Source organism: Saccostrea cucullata, unplaced genomic scaffold, assembly GCF_032062105.1.
Source record: "Saccostrea cucullata isolate Sc308-1 unplaced genomic scaffold, CSIRO_AGI_Scuc_v1 ctg1020, whole genome shotgun sequence".
NCBI lineage: Eukaryota > Metazoa > Mollusca > Bivalvia > Ostreida > Ostreidae > Saccostrea > Saccostrea cuccullata.
Window position 1 is genome coordinate 6,301 of NW_026931054.1, and position 19,907 is coordinate 26,207.

The 19,907-nt window shown below is 34.2% G+C and overlaps 1 pseudogene; it reads left to right on the forward strand.

The window, feature by feature from the left end:
• Nucleotides 1–3,082: 3,082 nt before the first annotated feature.
• On the forward strand, nucleotides 3,083–7,089 carry LOC134231194 (uncharacterized; annotated as a pseudogene).
• The last annotated feature ends 12,818 nt before the right edge of the window (nucleotides 7,090–19,907 follow it).

The window sequence follows — 19,907 nt, forward strand, 5'->3', positions numbered from 1 at the left end:
ATCCAACAAAAGACACGAAGACTAAATGAAATTACTAGACAATCTTCATTGAGAAAAACCAAAGTAATGAGACTCAACTCTGATATAGTAGAGTCAGACAAGACCTGGGGGATGTAGAAACCTTTAAATATCTTGGGGCTGTGATAACAAAAAAGGGAGGATCTGATGAGGACATTACCAACAGACTGGGAAAGCTAAGTCTCAATTTGGAAGGCTCAGAAAACTCTGGACCTCATCAAAATTTTCCATCCAAACAAAAGTAATTTAACAGCTTGGTCCTGTCAGTTCTGATATATGGAAGCGAAACATGTAAAACATTTTGAAGACCTCTTTTCAACAATTTGGAAACAAGAAACTATGCCATCGGCCTGCAGTAAAGGCCTGATAGTGAAGATTCCAAAGAAAGTTGATAGATCGATATGCGATAATTATAGAGTTATAACACTTTTGCCTATGCCAAGCAAAGCATTCTCCAGGATAGTGATATAAAGAATCCAAGATGGAAAAACAGCTGCACGAGGAACAAGCTGGCTTTAGAAAAGGAAGGAGTATAACAGAACATTTATTAAAACTCCGTAACATCATAGAGTAATGTACCGAATGAAAATCAACATTGTTTGTAAATTATGTTGACTTTGGAAAGGCGTTTGATTCCATTCACAGAAAGAGCCTTTGGTCTATCATGAAGATTTATGGCATCCCAGAGACAAACTGGTCAGAATGGTAAAACTCCTATATGAATCATTCCAATGTGCATTCCTTGAGATGGAGAAGAAACATTCTGGTTCCGGGTAACAACAGGATTGAATCAGGGTTGCACAATGTCTGGATTCCTATTTCTGTTGGTTACAGACTTCGTTATGAAAAGAACTACAGAAACAGAACCAACAGAAACAAGATGTCATTTCATAACAAAACTTTAAGATCTAGACTTCGCAGATGATCTTGCTCTAATTTCCTCAAAATTTTGGGACATCCAACAAAAGACACGAAGACTAAATGAAATTGCTAGACAATCTTCATTGAGAAAAACCAAAGTAATGAGACTCAACTCTGATATAGTAGAGTCAGACAAGACCTGGGGATGTAGAAATCTTTACTTATCTTGGGGTTGTGATAACAAAAAAGGGAGGATCTGATGAAGACATTTCCAACAGACTGGGAAAGCTAAGTCTCAATTTGGAAGGCTCAGAAAACTCTGGACCTCATCAAAATTTTCCATCCAAACAAAAGTAATTTAACAGCTTGGTCCTGTCAGTTCTGATGTATGGAAGCGAAACATGTAAAACAATGGAGAGAAACAAAAGGAAAATTGGAATATTCCAGAAATAGATGCTTTTAGAAAGATCCTGAGAGTAAGATGGCCTGAGAAAATGTCAAATGAAGAACTCCATCATAAAACAAAGACAATTAGAGCAAGTGAGATAATAACTCATAAGAACTGGAATTGGATTGACCATGTACTGAGGATGGATAATATCAGGATATGTACTACCGCACTGGCATGGCATCCTGAAGGAAAGTGGAAAGTAGGTCGGCAAAAAACAACTCAGAAGGACCACGGAGCAAAAAAGGCTACAGCTGGGATGGAATAGCTGTGCGTCAGCGAGGGCAGCAGCCAATGACAGAGGCAGGTGATGGCAGTGTACGTATTGGGAACTTATGTGCCAGCGGGCATGACGAGGATAGGTGAGGTGAGGTAAATTAGCTTTCTATGAGAGGGTTGGCCACTTGGCCCAACACAACCTTGGGGAAAGGTAGTTTGATTTTAGAGTTCTTAAACTGCTTTTAGCTCACCTAATCTGAAAGCTGAAGTGAGCTTTTCTGATCACCCGCTGTCCGTCGTCCGTCTGTCTGTCTGTCTGTCCGTCCGTCCGTCTGTAAATTTTTCACATTTTTAACTTCTTCTCAAGAAGCACTGGTCCAGTTTTAACCAAACTTGGTACAAAGCATCTTTCTTTGGTGATGGGGAGTTTAAATTGTTAAACTGAAGGGCCATGTCCCCTTACAAGGTAGTTACTATAGTAATCAAGAAAAGACAAAAATAAGGTGGGGTCATTAAAAAACTTCCTCTTAAGAACCACTGAGCCAAAAAAGCTGACACTTATGTTGAAGCATCCTGGGATGGTGTAAATTCTAAATTATTAAAATCATGATCCCCGGGAGTAGGGCGGGGCCACAATAGGGAATCCTAGTTTTACATTAAAAATATATTGGAAAAATCTTTTAAAATATTCTTCTCAAGAACCAATAATCCAGTTCAGTTGAAACTTATGTAGAAGCATCCTGGGGTAGTGAAAATTTTATATTGTAAAAATCATGATCCCGGGGTGGGAATATGGCCACAATAGGTATTACAAGGAGGGAATTCTGGTTAAAAAAAAAAAGCATCTCTAAAGTTACTCTGGTGAGCGATGTGGCCCATAGGCCTCTTATTTTGGTTTTCTAACGACAAAGCTTTCTGATTTTTAAATGTAATGACTAAACATTTTGATCTTCAACTGCCCTCACTTATGCAGTGAACAGACCCTTATCACATGCGTATGGGGTTTTAATCTCTCAATTGATTCGAAACGCAAGAGAATAATTATGGACAACTTCTAAAACGGGTAAGTTATTGACAAACAAGTCGATGAAACAAGAATATCAACAGTCTCGTTTAAAGTCATTAAGTCACTTTGGATTTTCTGTTATTTCCCGATAATGACAAGGAGCACACGGTGAGTGTGGCCGATCGACAGGGATGATCATTCCTCCATGGCGTCTGATCCCATATCTTTAGAGATCGATCATTGTTTGCTCTGCTCCTGATTGGAATTTTTTGAATTTACTTTTTAGCTTGAATTCTGTTTGTAATCTCCATATATATTTCATCAAGTTATATTTTTTCCTTAATTTGGAAAGTAAGTATTTTACTTTTCTAATAATCATCCGTGACTGAATATTATTTTTAAATATTAAGGGGGGGGGGGCGACTGGGTTTCCATTGCACCATATTTCGCGATTCATAGTAAAATGAAGCGTATTCACTCTTTTAAAACAACTTTTTTACACTATTATTTATCGATAACATCCCGCAGTAATGGCGGCAAGAAATAAGAAGGGGAAATTCGTGAAATCCTCTCGTATAAGGCAAAATGAAGTCCTGAGGAGAGAGTGTGTAAAACATTGGGGCCGCAGTGATGATAATACTTCCAAAGAAAATGTTGAAACCCCAGAAATCACTCCAGTTACAAACGAGAACCATATGTATCACTGTGTTGACCCTCTTGTTAGCGATGTCCGTGTTGCTAGAAAAGAAATTGTTGAGCCAACAGGTAAAAATGATTGGAGCGAAGGTAGACGTATAATCGAACTTGGTATCCTTGCAAATAATTTAAATGACTGAGTGCAAGAGATGTGGGCAACCCTTGCATTTATCCGATGGTGTTGGAGAGACTAGATTCGGACTCGCTCAAATTCTCCAAGTGCAGGGTAGATACCAGGAGTGTAGGCTACTTAATGATGTCCCAACAAGCAAAAAACATCTAACAGAAAAGGGAGGAAAAGCATGGAATATTAATACGAAAGTAGCAGTTGGTAAGTGTATTATAGTTCTGAAATAAACTCGGAAAAAATTGTGTAAATTGGTGTTTTTAATCTTTGATTATTGTTTTAAATAATTGTGTTTGTAATATTTTAGGAATAATCAATGGTGGCTGGCTTTGGAGAGTCTCATTTAAATGCCTTCTTAGCAGTACTAAACATTCCAGGAATTTCGAAGGGAGGTCTAAAGGAAAGGGAAAGGGAAGTTGGCAGTACACTGAGTAAAATGGCAGAAGAAATTTGTCGAACCAGTCTATTAGAGGAAGTTGAAAAGTACGTTTATCGGTATTTGTCAAAACAATTTGAATTATTGAAAAAAAAAATAGAAATTTCATGCATGATAATTATTGGATCTTTCTTCAGGAGTGATGGCAATCTCACTGTCAGCTTCGACAGGCCTGGCAAATACGGGGAATTGGGCGTGCCTACAATAACCTTACAGGTATTTTTTGATGTTTAAAAAAGTCATCAATTATCCTAATTAGTAATTTGAATTGGATGCTTCGACTTTTCACAGATTACTCAAATAATACAAAGTATTTACTGCTATTGAACAATTTTCTTTTATGTTTGAAGGACATGCAAGTTTGATTGGGGAAAAAAACCAAGAAATGTGTTGGTTATGCTGTAAAATAAAAAAAAAAAACAGAATATGTGACTTGGCGAAATGGAAGGATGTTCCTGTGAGGAAGCACAAATGCAATCGAAACTGGTCAGGGTCAGCCAAATCTATGGAACCTGTTCTGGCTTGCGAGATGGTGCAAAGCATAAAAGATCAAGGTGAAAAGGTATGAATTGTATAGACATGTTTGATTATATATATATATATATATATATATATATATATATATATATATATATATATATATATATATATATATATATATATATATTTATCTATTTATTTATTTATACCGGGGTATATATATATATATTCAAAATCCATGAAGAGCTAAGAGGTGAAAGCGCTATGAATTAAAATGTTACCTTCCATGAAATCTTTATTACATATTTATATATATCTGAAGATTGTAAATGAAAGTGCTAATGCATTACTGTTTTTTTAATTTTGCTTATAATTATAAAATGTTGTTAGGTTACCACGATAGTAATGGACGACGATTCTACAACAATAGCCAGATTGAGAGCAACTGTTGATCCAGATATAAAGAAAAAGTTGGACAGCAATCACATGAAAAAAGGGTTTACTGGAAGTGTTGTGGAAATCAGCAATACGTATAAAGTTGCTTTACATATTGTGTTCATCAGGCATCTAAAGATCGAGAAAAGTTAGCCAATGATCTAAGGAAAATTGTTCCTCATTTATATGGTAAGAATACTACTTGCAAAAAGAATAAACATATATTTAAGGGGGCCGACTATAGTTTCCATTGCGTAATATTTCGCGCATCGTAGTCAAATGAAGTGTATTTTTTTGTTTTTAATGCAACTTTTTTTCACTTAATTATTAAAATTAAACAAAATTAAGAAATTATAGGTATAAAAATATATTTACAATTTGATATAACTGATTTTTTAACCGATTTTGCAATTGATAGGAAGGTTGACGTCGCTGCAGTGTCTTTTTGACGTTATGGTAATCTGAAGCTCTTAAACAATGGGGTAATAAAAATATTATTACAAAAAAAGTAATAAACATACGCTCTTGAAATTTAAAAGATAGAAATTTTAGAAAATCTCCAATATTTTTATTATGTTTTCTTTTGAATCCATTGTTTACGTCATATTTTGTAGTACTCTATAAAAATAGTAAAATTTGCTAATTTTTTTGCATTTGGAGATGCCCCCTCTCTTAAAAAGACAGTAGAATTTTGTGTTTCTTACATATATTGTATCATATAGTATTACTCATCAAATATTATAGTTTGAACAAAATGTCTATTGTAGTATTTGTATGAATTGCTTTAAAGTGCTAAAAATTGGCATTTTCCTATATAATCCTATAGTGAATGTACCTGTATTTTGAGAAGGTCCCTCAAAAATACCTGGACGGTAGATTTCCCCCAAACTTTGCATGTGCACTGAAGTTAATGTAAGTTATATATGGTACAAAAATGAAGAGTTTCGCTATTGTAGTTTTCACACAATAAAACTATAGTCGGCCCCCTTAAGTTTGACATTGGCAAGAAAAATAATTTTGTTTTCTAATTATTTTTAGAAATTTTTAGAAATTGGTCTGAGTTCATGATAATGTATGAATGGTGTATTTGTATTAGTGTATTTAATCTTAATAGGGGGCCATTCCATGTGTGGCACATGGTGCAGGAGTGAACAAACTGGTTACAAACCAAAAAACTTGCCATATGGGAAACCTCTAACAAGTGAGTCTCTGAGATCAGCTCTAGAAAAACTGTTTGAGAAGTATGCAGACCGGGCAACTGAGTTGGTGTCGATGGGATCCACTCAAGTGAATGAAAATTTTAACCACATGGTCTCTAGCAAAGCGCCTAAAAGAATGTAAGAATTTTTAATTTTCAAATTTATGAAATGATAAAAACCATGCACATAGATAAAACATATACTTTTTATTAATTGGACTATGTCACCTAAACTGTTCATAGGTTTTATGGAGGTTCAGACAGTCTGCATAGTAGAGTATCTGCAACTGTCTGTCAGAAAAATGAGGGGTATAATTATATAACAGAGGTATACAAATGAAAAAAAGATGTTCTTTGAAGGTTTTTTTTTGATGTTCATGGCAGTTTAGGTAATGTCTATAAAGTAAAGTATTTAAAAGGAAACATCAAAAATACCCATATATAGCATAAAATTGTTTGGGTAGTTTTTGTTCTTGTCTTGTTTACATTTTTTTTTATTTACTTGACCCAGTTTCATTTTTAATGCATGATTAATTTTTAAGGGTTTTGAAAGTTCTTAGAGAATCATATTTATGAAATGTTTGAATTTATTGTTAATACATTTTAATGCAGACACATTTGATTTTTTACTCCACAGGTACGTAGCAACAGGGGGGGCCAGGGGGGGCCTGCCCCCCCCCCCACTTTTTTCCCAAACAATACCTTTACTATAGAAAATGTGCATTGAAGAGTTGGTTGCCCCCCCCCCCCCCCCCCCCCACGAAATAGGGCAATTTCTAATTTTCCTGGTTTTTTGTTTTTTTTCTTTTTCTTTTTTGCTTGTCAACTTTTTTTTAGGTAAGTAAAAAAAATTTCTCTGGTTGGCCCCCCCACTTTCAAAAACGATGCTACGTGCCTGCTCCATAACATATATAATCTCTTTACTTGAAAAAAAAAATTATAACATGCTTTACATATTGATAAGGATCTGTTGATTCTTCTTCTTCTTTTCAAGAAAAAAATTTTCAATTTCATATTTGCTATTTTTCTCAGGTGAATAAAAGACTGACAATGTCTCCTGGAAGATACACCCTCAAGCATTCCTGAATCCTACAAAGCAGACTGAAGCTGAAGCGATTACAACAAGCAAAGCGGAGCACAAAGCGGAGACGTTTAGAGCTGAAGTCAGAGATGTTTGCAAAAGATGCATCACAATCTGTTCTTGAAGGTAAGTCAGATAAATACAACTTATCTGAAACTTAATTTAAATGTGTGATGTTTGCGCGGATACATACAGCAGCAAAATTGGTTTGAGTGATGAAGTTGATTTGGAAGACATTTCTTTGAACAAATTAGATCAACTACCAAGTACCAACAAATCATACGTGGCATTTGACCTAGAGACGACTGGTTTATATAATATATTAAATAAGGTTAAGAGAATTGTGTTGCACTCGACTTAGAAGTATACACTATGGGAGTTTCAATATTTATTTTATTTATTTCAGCCTGGACATCAGACATTGTTCAGTTTGCAGCTGTATGTGGAGAGAAAGAGTTCAACATGTACTTGACACCGGAGTCCCCAATTAGTCTTGATGCATCTGCAGCAACTGGACTTACTTTTGTTGGTTGTGTGCTGAAGCATAATGGCAAGAAGGTGGACCATAAAGAGCCCTTTGAAGGAGTTCAGTAGTTTGTTGAATTTTTGAAGACTGTTGATTGTAAACCTATTTTGGTTGGGCACAATATACAATGTTTTGACCCAACAGTGTTAATGAATCAGCTAGTCAAATGTAAATTACTTGACAGTTTTGCTAGCACTGTCACTGGTTTTATAGATACCTTACAAGTGTCTAGGAAATCTTTCAGCAAAGATGATGTTAAAGATTTTAACCCCCTTCCCCACAGTCACGCATTTTAACGCATATACCGTTGCCCCACAATCACGCATTTGAACGCATATACCTTTACCCCACAATCACGCACTTTAACGCACATTGCGTTTTTTTGACATTTTCTGCTCTGATACCACGTAAAGTTTTGATGATATGACAATAAATGATAAGATAATGATTTTTTTTAAATTCCATTCTAATATATTTCGCAAATAAGAATATTTTTCCTCGTTTTAATATGTCCGAGTCGTTCGATTTATAAGACGAAACTTGGGGATGCGAGACAAATTGAGAACATCTCTCTTTTGACACTAAATAAGCCCACACAAACAAGTCTTTGAGCCAATGCTCGTTAGTAATAGCCCGGTCTGATATGAATATACACTGATATGTCAATTAAAATTTACACAAGTTCAGTTACGGGCATATGCACGGACAAATAGGAAGTTGACATCAGATTCATACAAATCCCATCATATGGCATGCTATAACAAAGTATGTGCTAAAATTTCGAGCATCTGCAATATAAGTACATGTGTACTTGCTGGAAAAACTGTGACGGAAATGTGTTATGCTTTGTACGACAAACGCACGGATTAACAGGCAGTTGAAATCGGATTTAAAAAAAATAGAGGCAACGATATAGCATGCCTCAGTGAAGAATATGCTAAAATTTCAAGCATCTGTGATGAGTAGTTGCTGCGAAAACTGCGATCAAAACTTTATTACGGACAGACACACAAACAGCTAGATAGATGGACAGACACACTAGGTAAAACAGTGTACCCCTTTTCCCTTCTTCTCCTTGGGTTCGGAGTGTAGGTGTAATTAAAAGATGTGTCTACTGATTAGTCCCTTAGGAATATTCCTTGATCCGCCTTGAGTAGGTTTATATTGTCAGTATATTTAAAAACATTCTATTATCCGCTTCTGCATGTGGTTTAAGAATATCTATATGTATACGAGACGAGTACTCTGTAGGTTACAAGTTTGTCAACACTGCATACACTAGAAATGATAGGTTTAAGAAACACTTAATAGGGGAGTAAATATTAACTTTCCATAAAAAGACAACGATACGGTCTGATGTGATTCTTCGACCAGCTATATGTTTTGTTATATATAGGTGTCGGAAGCAAATTGAAAGTAGGGTTGGTTAATTAAAAGTGGGAGGATAAATCAACAAAAAAGGGTAAACCCATTATTTAATGCCTATACATGTATTACGTATATATTTGCAAAAAAAGTCGGGGGGGATAAGCCCCCCTACCCCTTAACCTCCCCCCCCTCCCCCGGTTCCGACGCCAATATGTTATAAACAGAAGAAAACATTTGACATACACCTTGTGAAAGGACAGTTAACTCGAGACTGTATTCAAAGGGTAGTGCAGATATACATGTATGGGGAGCAATGCATTTAGACGCTAAAAGCTCCATTCTAGAGGGGGGGGGGGTAAACATCTTTCACCAACAGCGATCTTAATTAATTCCTAAATCTATTATCTCCGAAATTACCGGTATATTCAGCATTTCCGGCATTTTTTTCCTTGATCAACAGCTTGTTATATAGAAGGACTGATTTGAAATTATGTACTTAATTTATATAATCTCAGGAAGTAGGCTCAACAATTCCGGCATTTTTTTGTGTTTCCGATTTTTTTTTTTTTTTGGGGGGGGGGGAGTTTTATGTCAACCAAGCTTATGAGTGATTGCACTTTGTCCGAGACCCATGAAACTGATCTCAAATTTAACATGGTATTCTTCTTTAAGATCGAGGCAAAGCTTTTAAATTTATTATTTTGATGTCAATGATTTATCGATCAATTTTGATTTTCATGTAGGAAAGTCTTCAGTCTGAATTATATTACCTGAAATTTACTCTTTCATAAATATTGAAAAATAAAAGTTAACAAAAATTTGCCATTAAACTATGAAATATCGGAAAGAAAAAGTAGTAAGAATATTTTTTTCATTGCTGAAATAAAACGCAGTCAAATTGAGTTAATCTGCTTATTATCCATTGTAATTTATATGAACATTTATTTCGGTCAGAACTGCATCTTTTATAAATATAATCGATTATTTTTTTTATGCTGCTAACTTGTATATTTTAATAATATGATGATCATAGGGATAACCGAGCAATCACAAAAAGTATAGACGTTGAACAATCTGTATATCTACTACCCACCAACTCCTAATAGATCCTGAGTGATTGATTAATTTTAATTGAATACCATGTTTCTTAATCTGACTTTAATTCTTATTCTATAAATGGAAAGGTTTCGTCTACATCGACGCTGCATGTTCATAAATTTCATTGCGTTCAATCTGATAATGAAGGCAAAATGTATTCCTTTGACAACCCTTGAAGAAATTGTAGAAATATCAAGTATAATAATTTCTCAATAACTACAGCTACAATTAATGCATTTCCAAAGAAACCTTTTTTAGGAGTACGCACTCCTTGATTTACTCCAGAAATACTCGGAATACTTCGGGCACCATTGGGAAAAATGTCGAGTAATGACTACTACGTCAGAGAAGTTCTTGGCCTCTCGGAAACTATTTCATTGTTTTTAAAAATGTGTTAAAATTCCATTCTTAAGAAAAGAAATATTGCATTTCGATGTTTTGTTTTTTTTACTTTTGTTTTATTTATTTATTTATTTTGAAAATTCATCTTAAGCCAATAAATTTTCCCCCCTTTATTTCATGGTTTTTTAAACGTGCTGATATTTTTAGTAGTCCGCATGTGGGTTAGATTCCTCAATCTTAGCTAGCCAAGGGTTTCCGATCAGCTTTACTTCTCAACCATAGTTAAGATTTCGGATCAGAAAACCTTGGTTAGCAATGATGAGATATATAATGCTAATTTTAGACTGATTATTTTAATGCCGATTCGACGGCAGTATCTCATCCGCATATCGGCCAAAATATTAAAAAGAAGATGTGATCAGTTAAATTTTAATTTAAAAAATGAAATGTTTCCCGTTGTCAATTAATGCGCTACTGTATTGTTCAATACAAAATTAAGCGATATAACTCTTAATGAATAAAATTAAATATTCTGAAAGCAATTTCTTTTCTGTCCTAAAAAATCGGTAAAATAACTTTTATAAAAAGTTTCACAAGTGAGAATCCTTCTCTTCAAGACCTCATTTATATTTTTATTTATAATTGAAGATTCTGCAAGTAAGTTTCCTGCAAGTTTCGATAAAGTCGATATGCAATGACCGAAGAAATAAAAAGGGGGGGGGCAAGTGTCTTTCTATACCACGAGCATAAAATGACACCCTGCATGAAAAATCAAATAAGTATCTTCATTGATGTTTTAGATTTAAGGGGGCCGACTATAGTTTTATTGTGTAAAAACTACAATAGCGAAACTCTTCATTTTTATACCATATATAACTTGCATTAATTTTAGTGTACATGCAAAGTTTGGGGGAAATCTACCGTCCAGGTATTTTTGAGGGACCTTCTCAAAATACAGGTACATTTACTATAGGATTATATAGGAAAATGCCCATTTTTAGCACTTTAAAGCAAATTATACAAATACTACAATAGACTTTTTGTTCAAATTATAACATTTGATGAGTAATACTATATTATACAATATATATACGAAACACAAAATTCTACCGTCTTGTTACCAGAGGGGGCATCTCAAAATGCAAAAAATTAACGAATTTTACTGTTTTTATAGAGTACTACAAAATATGAGAGGCACAAAGGATTCATATGAAAACATAACAAAAATAAGGGAAATATTCTCAAGTTTCTATATTTTAAATTTCAAGAGCCTATGTTTATTACTTTTTTTGTAATAACATTTTTATTACCCCTTTCTTTAAGAACTTCAGATTATCATTATGTCAAAAACACACTGTAACGACGTCAACCTACCCATCAATTGCAAAATCGGTTTAAAAATCAGTTATATCAAATTGTAATTACATTTTTATACATATAATTTCTTAATTTTGTTAAATTTTAATAATTAAGCGAAAAAAGTTGCATTATAACAGTAAATACGCTTCAATTTACTATGATGCGCAAAATATTGCGCAATGGAAACTATAGTCGGCCCCCTTAAATATGAAATTTAAAATAAAGAAGTTGTAAGCTAAGATAATAAATTAAGTTTCTAACATTCCACATGAAAGAATTATTGAAACAAAATAAACAGGATTAAATCACCATCAATACTTGAACTCAGAATTAAAGATGTTTGCGCGAATATTATGGCGATATTTACGACAACCATTCCTACATACACCGTGTAAATATTCATCTTCAAAACCACGTTTTTTCAGCACGTAATCTGAAATGCGCTGTGGGGAAAAGGATAACGTCATCAAATAGTAACAAATGTAATGCAACTATTACGTCACAGACGGTGCAATAGGCAAAGTTTTTAAAATGAAGATGTTGGCTCTGTGTACAGCTAATGATGTGTTCACATTGAATTATTTTACCATAAACAGGTCGAGATCACTACCTTATATGGAAGGCAATTTTCAACACGTGACGATGTTTTCGTCACATCCGTTCTTCAATCAAGTGAATGAGTCCCAAAAGGCGCACTTGTTTCAGACAGCCGGGCGATGAGCCGGTTCACTTATATCACATGACATATTGACCCGGTTAGTGTTGCTGAAACGAGTGAAAAATAAGCCGGATGTGGCTGGTACTGGTGCTGTTGCTGTAAAAAAAATATCTGAACGCACGAGAACAACGATTTAGTGGATATATTTCGTTTTAATTTTTAGGGGACGACCATTTGATCCCGGGGGGGGGGGGGGGGGGGGGGGCTGGCATTTTTTTTTAGACGGATTATTTATTTTCATGCCTGTCGAGAACAGATTATTTATTTTCAAGATTATCAAGGACAGATTATTTTTTTCTTCGTCGTCTTACGGTATCTTGATCAATTGAGTTTAAAAGACTAATCATTTATACCATAGGCAGATACAGGTTTGGGGAGGGGGCGTGTATAACTTCGTTACGGCAAAAGGTACGGGGCCACCGTAAGGCCCCCGGTGGGTCCTGGGCGACGCCCTGGTGGAGGCAAAGGGAGTAACAACCCCACCCCCCCAAAGCTCTTGGGTTTTCGTGTATTTTAAAAGTAAAACCAGGCACTATTCATAGGCGTCGGAACCGGGGGGCTGGGGGGGGGGCTTAGCCCCAAATGTATACTTAGTATAGACATTGAATATTGTTTCATAGGTCTAGCCCCCTCCCCCCACTTTCCACAGACACGTCGCAGTATAGGTTAAAAATGGAGAAAAAGGCGGTTTCTTGAAAAAAAAATGTTGGTACTGAAGTTCGAACCTATCCACAACCCCCTCCCCCCCTCTCCCCCAAGAAATAGGAATTTCGTATTTTGAACTTCCCCCCCTTTTTTTTTTTTGCTTGTCAGGTTTTTTTGGAGGGTATAATTACACTTAGCCCCCCCCCCCCTTTCAATTTGCTCCCGACGCCAATGTTATTATCATAGTGGCATTGGTTATTATGAACCAAAGTATGACATAATTAATACTATAATAATAATCTTTATTGCATATTACACCCATATGAGTCAAGCAATACAAAAAAGAAACAAATCAATGAGAACAATGAATTATATACATGTGTATACAATATCCATATAGAAATTTATTCCCAAAATGTTACACCGATGTGGACCTTTTAATTCTCAATTCTAATGATTGTTTTATAAAAGTGCAAACAGCCGGTATAACTTCAAGTTTTGGACTTGGTAAATATTCGAGTTTCTGTGTAGATGATTTGTGGTAGAATGAAGAACAATTATCTATAACATAGTTTTTATAAGTATATTCCTTGCTTGTATATTCAAGCTACTCGTACACTGTAGAAAAAAAATGTGATTCATCATCAATAGTATTACATGGAGAACATAGTCTTTGTTCTAGTGGTATTTTCTTATGTCTACCAGTTTCTATCATTAGGCAGTGGTCACTTGTTCGAAATTTAGTTAGCATTTGTCTATTCTTAAACTATTTTCAAGCGTAAAATACTCTTCCATATCGACATTGATTTTCATTTTACTGTACAAGTATAGTTTAGAGTTTTCTTTAAATTTAGATATTGATCAAATCATACTTTGAATGAAGGGTGTTCAGGGGGCAACCCCCCCTGAAGCTCTTAAGTTTTTTTTTGTATTTAAAAGAGTAAAACCAGACAGGAATTGGTTTGTTATGTGCCAAAGTATGACATTATTAATACTAGTCATATACTTTGAATGAAAAGGGCCTAGGGGGCAAAGCCCCATGAAACTCTTGGGTTTTTGTGTATTTTAAGAGAAAAACTAGGCTAAAAATATTAGTATTGTCCCAAAGTATGGCATTATTATTCGTATCATACTTTGAAATTGTAGGGGAGGGGTCGTACACAAGTACGTCCCCCTTAAAGCCATATATGGCGTATGTACAATGAAAATTATTAGACTAAAATTATAAAGAACTTATTATTTGTATCATAACAAATATAAAGATAGAACCTTTCCGTAAATTACAAAATCTAAGTCAATTGCATTATAAAGATATCACAATTTAATTTGGATTCTCGGAATTTTCTCCGACTCGGAAGAAAATACAAAAGATTTAAATAACACATTACAGAGAAGAAAAATCGTATTATTAGTTGAAAAGAGGTGTTTTCTGTGTTCAGAATTGAATGAAAAGTTTTAATTTAAATGTATTAACTATATTTCTTTATTTAATTTTGTATTTTTCAAAAATATATCTTTTGATCAGTTACGCGATATATGGCTTTAAATCCACCATTGCATATTTTGTATTAATATATCGGGAAAGTATAATTCTTTGACAAGAAAATTCATCTTTTGCGGTGTATAAGAATTGGGTTGTATTTAAAGTGATTCATCACACCTACTAAGTGCACATTGTCATGTTGATAAACTGACAACAAGTATCCAGTCTGGTAATCTGATTTTAAGTACTATTTGGTTCAAAAATTGCGAGCTAAGCGAGCCAAAAAGTTGAATTAAAGATATTTCAGATTAAATTACACGTAAATAAAAAGGTTTACTATTTTTCACAATATTTAAATATCATAAGTCAAGGTCAGATTATTTATTTTCTTTGTAGTGGAGGACAGATTATTTATTTTCAACATTTTCAGAGACAGATTATTTATTTCCAAAATCTGCCACCCCCCCCCCCCCCCAAAGAATCAAATGGTCGTCCCCTTACTAGATCTATTCAATGTACAATTTGGAGCATATATAGGGCCTCGTTACCAACAGAACTGAAAAGCACTTAAGCAGCTTTAAGATAAAAAAAAATGTTTGTCGAGGGAATGTAAAGAAATATGTCGTAAAAGTCTCTTATTATCTCAGTAGTGTATATTTATTGACACCAAAACTACGTCAAATAATATAAAACGAATGTTTCACCATCAAGAACATTTCTACCTCCGTTTTCCGCCATATTGCTTTTCATTTGGCCGCTCGAAATTTTTCGGGCGATCCGGGCTACTTTCTGACCGCCCGGTGGCTTAAAAATATTTGAAACAAGTGACTTGCCCGGTTCCGGAATATTAACCGGCTTGACCCGGCTTATGAAACAAGTGCGCCCAAAGCATGACACTCTACTGCGTGTTTACGATTCAATGGCGACACATGGTTTTCGTCGGTTTACTACACATTATTTAACTCGTCACCGGAAAATCTGTAGAGCTCCTTTATCACCTTATAAGACCAAAATTGAAAGATTATATTGAAAAGACATTGCTCCATGCTCACATTTAATATTGGAGTTGTTTTAGATGATTAATATTTGCATCGAATACCGTACAGACGCTTTGACGTCTGCATGTACATAAAATAATATTGAGGGGTTGAATAATAATTAAACACCTTCTCCTGCTGTCTAAAATCAAGAACCTATATACTACCTGCTAAAACTATGTACACGTAAATCACGTGAAAACAAACTCAATGTTTTATCGACATGATACATGTAGCACAGGTCTACGCTCTTTGAACAATGGTTAAGGCCGATGTTTTATAAGTTGATATAAGGCTTCATAAAGCAAATATTGTAAATGTGAGCATAGAAATGAAAGATTATACATTATTTTAAATATTTCTTCTATAAATCTCAAAAAAGAATTGAAAATAAGTTTCCAAGGGACAGTTCAAGTTACCCTTTATTTTCAGCACAGCTGAGTACTTGTAGTAGCCCACAATGCATTGCGACTCATTCATCAGTGGGTAAAGTAAATATATAGCTAATTTACATGCAAATTTATTCCGACGTCAGAAAATCTAGTGGTCTTGACCTGATAAAGAAGTCTTTAGAGCCCCTTGTTAAGGCAAAGATTGTATCTTCCATGATTTCAAAGAAGTTGATTGCAAATTCTCTTCGTTTGTCAAAGTTGGTGCTAATCCACATATGATGGATCCACATGTAACAGGAAAGGAGAAAATGCATGGCTGGACCGGGAATCGAACCCGGGACCCCTGTATCTCTAGTCAGGTGCTCTACCAACTGAGCTATCCAGGCCGATATCCACGGCCCTAACCATTACATTCCTCCCTCCTTAAATGGTCTTCGCCCTCGAAGACACAACCCAAGTTCTTATTGCCCCTGGCAGGACTTTCACCTGCAATTCCAGGGGTGGTCAACGGCACCAAATCTGTAACAGGAAAGGAGAAAATGCATGGCTGGACCGGGAATCGAACCCGGGACCCCTGTATCTCTAGTCAGGTGCTCTACCAACTGAGCTATCCAGGCCGATATCCACGGCCCTAACCATTACACACATAACGGGTTACGAAATGTTTTTAGTGAACCATTATCGGGTTCAAAGCAGCCTAGAATATCAAGTCATCTAATGTAATCAACAAATTGGTTGAATATTTGAATAGCTGTGAATGATTACTGTATGTATGTATTTTAATTTTGACAATACGGTGTGTAAAGTAAAGGTCTAAAAACTTGTATGCGAGATTTCAGTCAACACTCAACCTAACGTTAGACTGTATTTGTTTTTATGTATCAGCCACAGGCTGCAAAATGCTGACTGTTAATATTCTGTAGTATATTAATTTTTGTGTATACTGTTGAACACATACTTGGATGTACTTTGACTCAGTATAGTAGAAAGAGTAATACTTCAAAATTGATGACTGATTAGACTGTGGATTTTCATTTCATTTACTCGAAAAACAGATGTACATGTATAATATGTGAAATATATCTGTAATTAATGACACACAGAAAGTATTATAGGTTTTAAAATTATATCACATTCTAAAGAATGTTGTTATTCTTTTGCAGTTATGCATCTATGAAATGAAATAAAAGTCATCAATAGCTATGTATTTTTTATCTTCCCTCATTTGAAATTCCTTATCAAAAATCTCAATACGGACAAAAAATGTATAAATAAACGGTGGTGCTGAGAATAAATATTCTGGCAATGTTCTGTTTTTTTAATTTAATTTTAACAAATAGTCATAGATGAACATAATTTGAGAATTTGACTGAAAAAATCACAAGTCAGTCACAATAATTTTAATAGTGTTGTACTTTCAAGTTTTTGGGCTGGTCGAGGGTTGTATTTTGTTCAATTTAGTCCCCAAAAAACAAAGAAAATTAAAATAAGAATAAATTTTCACTGTAATTTGTTTAATTGGATATATTTCTTTGATTTTAAAAGGAAAAATCATTCATTAGCATCAAAATTAGTGTTTTTATGTTCAAATTATGTGAAACCTTTATTGGAATCTCATATCGTCAATTGACAAATGGGGGTACCTGTGTTTGAGCAACTCTCTCTCAGTAATAATATTGACAACCCCTTCTTTTTACCAATTCATCATACCTTAGTATGAACAATCTAAATATTTAAGAACAATTTTTTTGAAAAATCACAAGTAGGTCCAGTACTAGGGACCTACTGTAAGAAGCTAACTAACTTTTATTTGAAAAAGTTTGTACAATCAAGGATATTCAATCTTTTAAATTTTTATAAAAATTAACTACGATGATTCTCGCTTTTTCAAATATGCATATTAGTCTAGTAATATAGCACGCTAAATTCACAAAAATGAGCTAAACATAGTTTCACAGTTGATAAACTAGGTTTATCGACTGTAAACTACAGTTTACAAACCGTGAACTATAGTTAACAATTCGTAAACAACTATATTTATATAGTTTAACAATCTGTAAAACTATATTTAACGATTGTTAACTATAGTTTACGAATGTTTATCTAAGTTCATTCGTGTGTAATAAAGCGTTAATAATAGATTTTGTTGATAAACATAGATTCACGTTTATGAACTATAATTTTAGTTAAGAGTTGTTAATCATAGTTTCACAAATCGTGAAACTATATTTATCAGATCGTTAACTATAGTTAAGAGTTGTAAACCATAGTTTACAAATCGTGAAACTGTATTTATCAGATAATCTATGTTTTGCAATCGTAAGTATAGTTTACGGTTGTGAATATGGCATGCCAAATTCACAAAAATGAGCTAATCATAGTTTCACAATCGATAAACTGTGTTTATCGGTTGTAAACTATAGTTTACGGACTGTAAACTATAGTTAACAACGTTAATCTATACTTTACATCTGTAAACCATAGTTAACGCGATAATCTATGTTTCACAACCGTAAACAATACTTAACACCGAAAACAATCATTTGCGATTGCAAAACATAGATTATTTGATAAATACAGTTTCACGATTTGTAAACTATAGTTTACAAACCGTTAATTATAGTTAACGATCTGATAAATATAGTTTTGCGATTTGTGAAACTATGATTAACAACTCTTAACTATAGTTTACGATTGTAAACTATAGTTTACAAACGTGAATCTATGTTTATCAACAAAATCTATTGTTAACGCTTATTACAGACAGATAAACTTAGATTAGCATTCGTAAACTATAGTTAACAACCGTTAAATATAGTTTTACAGATGAAAACTATACTTAACGAATCGTTAACTATAGTTTATGGTTTGTAAACTATAGTTTACAGTCGATTAACCTAGTTTATCAATTGTGAAACTAGGTTTAGCTCATTTTTGTGAATTTGGCGTGCCATATGTGAAACATAGATTATCGCGTTAACTATGGTTTACAGATGTACAATATAGATTAACGTTGTTAACTACATGTATATTTTACAGTCCGTAAACTATAGTTGACAAACGATAAACATAGTTTATCGAGTGTGAAACTACTAGTATGTTTAGCTCATTTTTGTGAATTTGGCGTGTCATAAAGTAGAGCTTAATGAAATCATCAAATGCATCACTGCTTAACTTTATCATATTTCTATAACATTATATGAACTTTAAAAGCCAAATTTAAACATCGTTCATTTCTTAGGCACATTTGTATACACAACAACCTGCCCCACTTCCATGCTAATTTGGATACTTTTTGTGCCTATATCGTAGGAGAGTTCGATCTCGAAATTCGCGTAAGCCATTAGCCCCCCACACTCTCAATTTGCTTTCGAAGTCAATGTTGGTACTAACATTTTTACTTCTTGAACTTAGACATTGCCTCACTTTGGCAATTTTTTACAATAATTTGATATTGGGTATATAACTTTTGAACGATTAAAGCAAGATCTTTCGTACTTCACTTTGAAAAGACCTTAACTTGGGTTACTAATTTTGACCCCTTTGTTTTGACTTTTTTTAACTTTAACCATGGCCATTTGAACAGTAAGAGCTACGACTTTCGTTTTCAAATGTAAATTCCACGAATTAATGAAACCCCTTTTAGGTAACAACATTTTTATTTCTTGTCCTTGGAGTTTTACCTACTTATGAAAAACTCTAACCTTGGCTATGTAACTTAAAATAGTTGGTGCTAGGGTTTTAATGTATTATACATGTGTATTTCTTTAACAAATACTTTCCTTTTGTACCAACACTTTTGACAATTTAAGCTTGACCTTGAAGTTTTACCTACTTTTGAAAAACTTTAACCTTAACCATAACCTTAAAAGGGCTTTGAACGGTTCTTTTGGTACCAATTTGTCCGCTTTCTCGAAACGAGGGGACATTAAAT